We start from the raw sequence: 4,726 nt of genomic DNA, 5'->3' as shown, positions 1-4,726 counted from the left end.
AACACCAGTGGACTAGGGTCCATCCTCCAACATCAGTGGACTAGAGTCCATCCTAAAACACCAGTGGACTAGGGTCCATCCTCCAACACCAGTGGACTAGGGTCCATCCAACACCAGTGGACTAGGGTCCATCCTCCAACACCAGTGGACTAGGGGCTATCCTCCCACACCACTAGACTAGCATTCACTGTCATACACCAGTGGACTAGGGTCCATCCTCCTACTCCAGTGGACTAGGGTCCATCCTCCTACACCACTAGACTAACATTCACCCTCATACACCAGTGGACTAGGGTCCATCCTCCAACACCAGTGGACTAGGGTCCATCCTCCAACACCAGTGGACTAGGGTCCATCCTCCAACACCAGTGGACTAGGGTCCATCCTCCTACACCAGTGGACTAGGGTCCATCCTCCAACACCAGCGGACTAGGATCCATCCTAAAACACCAGTAGACTAGGGTCCACCCTTCAACACCAGTGGACTAAGGCCAATCCTCCAACACCAGTGGACTAGGATCCATCCTCCAACACCAGTGGACTAGGGTCCATCCTCCAACACCAGTGGACTAGGGTCCATCCTCCAACACCAGTGGACTAGGGTCCATCCTCCAACACCAGTGGTCTAGGGTACATCTTCCAACACCAGTAGACTAGGGCCTATCCTCCAACAAGTGGACTAGGATCCATCCTCCAACACCAGTGGACTAGGGTCCATCCTCCTACACCAGTGGACTAGGGTCCATCCTCCAACACCAGTGGACTAGGGTCCATCCTCCAACACCAGTGGACTAGGGTCCATCCTCCAACACCAGTGGACTAGGGTCCATCCTCCAACACCAGTGGACTAGGGTCCATCCTCCAACACCAGTGGACTAGGGTCCATCCTCCAACACCAGTGGACTAGGGTCCATCCTACAACACCAGTGGACTCGTGTCCATCCTCCAACACCAGTGGACAGTGGACTAGAGTCCATCCTAAAACACCAGTGGACTAGGGTCGATCCTCAAACACCAGTCGACTAGAGTCATCCTACACCAGTGGACTAGGGTCCATCCTCCCACACCAGTGGACTAGGGTCCATCCTAGGGTCCATCCTCCAACACCAGTGGACTAGGGTCTATCCTCCCACACCACTAGACTAGCATTCACTGTCATACACCAGTGGACTAGGGTCCATCCTCCAACACCAGTGGACTGATGTCCATCCTCCAACACCAGTGGACCAGGGTCCATTCTCCTCCACTAGACTAACATTTACCCTCATACACCAGTGGACTAGGGTACATCCTCCAACACCAGTGGACTAGGGTCCATCCTCCAACACCAGTGGACTAGAGTCCATCCTAAAACACCAGTGAACTAGGGTTCATCCAACACCAGTGGACTAGGGTCCATCCTCCAACACCAGTGGACTAGGGTCCATCCTCCAACATTAGACTAGCATTCCCTGTCATACACCAGTGGACTAGGGTCCATCCTCCAACACCAGTGGACTAGGGTCCATCCTCCAACACCAGTGGACTAGGGTCCATCCTCCAACACCAGTGGACTAGGGTCCATCCTCCTACACCAGTGGACTAGGGTCCATCCTCCTACACCACTAGACTAACATTCACCCTCATACACCAGTGGACTAGGGTCCATCCTCCAACACCAGTGGACTAAGGTCCATCCTCCAACACCAGTGGACCATGGTCCATTCTCCTCCACTAGACTAACATATAACCTCATACACCAGTGGACTAGGGTACATCCTCCAACACCAGTTGACTAGGGTCCATCCTCCACCACTAGACTAACAATCACTCATACACCAGCAGACTAGGGTCCATCCTCCTATGCCATTAGACTAACATTCACTCTCATACACCTGTTGACTAGGGTCCATCCTCCAACACCATTCCTAATTTCATAACATTCGTGGTACATTCCTAGTTTCCTAACATTCTAGGTATAATCCTAGTTTCATGACATACTAGGTACATTCTGTTTACAACTTACTTGGTACATGCCTAGCTTTATAATATACATACAATCCTAGTTTCATAACATTCTAGCTACATTTCTAGTTTTGTAACATACTAGGTACATTCCTATTAGCTTGGCAATTAAGACAAGGTTCACTACTAGTTTCATAATAGACTCGATTCACTTAGTTACAAAACTAGCAGACTAGGTTCACTCCTAGTTTTACTAATAGACTAGGTTCACTCCTAGTTTTACTAATAGACTAGGTTCACTCCTAGTTTTACTACTAATAGACTAGGTTCACTCCTAGTTTTACTACTAATAGACTAGGTTCACTCCTAGTTTTACAATAGACTAGGTTCACTCCTAGGTTTAAAATAGACTAGGTTCACTCCTAGGTTTAAAATAGACTAGGTTCACTCCTAGGTTTAAAATAGACTAGGTTCACTCCTAGGTTTAAAATAGACTAGGTTCACTCCTAGGTTTAAAATAGACTAGGTTCACTCCTAGGTTTAAAATAGACTAGGTTCACTCCTAGGTTTAAAATAGACTAGGTTCACTCCTAGGTTTACAATAGACTAAGTTCACTCCTAGGTTTACAATAGACTAAGTTCACTCCTAGGTTTAAAATAGACTAGGTTCACTCCTAGGTTTAAAATAGACTAGGTTCACTCCTAGGTTTACAATAGACTAGGTTCACTCCTAGGTTTAAAATAGACTAGGTTCACTCCTAGGTTTAAAATAGACTAGGTTCACTCCTAGGTTTACAATAGACTAGGTTCACTCCTAGGTTTACAATAGACTAGGTTCACTCCTAGGTTTAAAATAGACTAGGTTCACTCCTAGGTTTAAAATAGACTAGGTTCACTCCTAGGTTTAAAATAGACTAGGTTCCCAATAGACTAGGTTCACTCCTAGGTTTACAATAACTAGGTTCACTCCTAGGTTTACAATAGACTAGGTTCACTCCTAGGTTTACAATAGACTAGGTTCACTCCTAGGTTTACAATAGACTATGGTCATTCCTGGTTTGAAAACTTTAGACTAGGTTTATTACTAGTTACAAAAGAAGCAAATTAAGTTTCTTTGATCACAGATCAATCAGTATTCTTGGCAACATATTAAAAAAAATAAAATTTCTACCACGATTAAAACAAATGTTATCATTGCAAGTTAAAATAATTAACATTTTATATTATGAAAGTCAAAAAGCTCTCCTGAAAATTCCCTAAGGTCTTTTCAGGCAGCCCAGTATTTGTAACAACCATGATGTGGATTATAATTTTGGTTTCACAACTTACAAAGTGCATTCAATGATTTCACAATAATTCTTTTATAAATGACAAACTGGTGTGCCTTTGGCTTTACACATTAAACTGCATTCCTGGCTTTATATTAAACTGCATTCCTAGCTTTACATTAAACTGCATTCCTAGCTTTACATTAAACTGCATTCCTGACTTCACATTATACTGCATTCCTGACTTCACATTATACTGCATTCCTGGCTTTTCTGCAAGTAACCTTGTACAAAACACTACAAAATATTTTTGTATTCCACACAATTTTGCACTGCAGCTTAGCAATTGCAAAAGTTGAATAAGCCTGTTGAAGGTTCCAGCCCATAAAACTGAACTCCATGAAAAATATATCTGAAGAGTTTGATGTACGTCTTTATACAATTAGGTAACTCTTCCGCCTCATGATAGACAAGAGTATCGAGCCTTCACCACTTCCCACATTTAATATTGTAAACACAAACTGATACAATAATTTAGGAATTACCATTTAAGTTACAAGATGTACGAATTTCGAACAGGAAGTAGGCTAAACTTACTAAAGATAAGAGATCAGCGAGTCAACTGCTCCATCATTGTATAAAAAAAATACCTAGTTTTGGTAGCCTCATGCACCATGTACATTGAAAATACTTCTAAAATTCTGTATTTGCATTTAAAAAACTTACCTGGAGTTACCTCTGTCAAGATGTCGTTGAAATGTGTGGACACAAGTTACCTGTCAAGTTGATTACCCGAGACAAACATCTGTATAAAACAATCTTTAAGTAAAAAAAAAAAAAAAAAAGTTTAATTTACAAGTAGACACAATATATCTGTAATAAAATCCATATGAAACAGAGTATTAATTTCAATAATTTCATTCACTGAATATGTAAAAAAAAAGTGATTGTTGTATCGAAGTGTTACAGACTGTTGGTGATTGTGGTAGTGGTGATTACTGTAGTGTTGACTGGTGGTTTTTAAGTGCCAGGTTAATTACAGAGCAATGTAAATTTTTGAAAAAGAATATACAATGGCAAACATTAAACTGCATTAATACACCAATGTAAATCAATTAAAAAAATTTAAAAGCACATATAAAACATTAGGTAAACATAAGGTAATTAACATTAGATGATATAAAACATTAGGTAAGAAACATTAGAAGATATTAAACATTAGAAAATATAAAACATTAGAAAATATATAACAGGATATAAAACATGAGAAAATATATAAAACATTAGGATATAAACATAAGACATAAAACATTAGAAGCTATAAAACAAAATATAAAACAGGTATAAAACATTTTAAGATAATACAAAAAATGTTATAAATATGAAACATTAGGAAATATAAATATAAAACAAAATATAAATGTAAAACATTATAAATACATTTAAATACAAAACATTAGAAAATATATGAAACATTAGAAAATATAAACATCAGAATGCATAAAACACTGGGT

The sequence above is a fragment of the Cherax quadricarinatus genome, chromosome 64 (assembly GCF_038502225.1).
Source record: "Cherax quadricarinatus isolate ZL_2023a chromosome 64, ASM3850222v1, whole genome shotgun sequence".
Taxonomy (NCBI): Eukaryota; Metazoa; Arthropoda; class Malacostraca; order Decapoda; family Parastacidae; genus Cherax; species Cherax quadricarinatus.
This window is presented reverse-complemented; position numbering follows the sequence as displayed.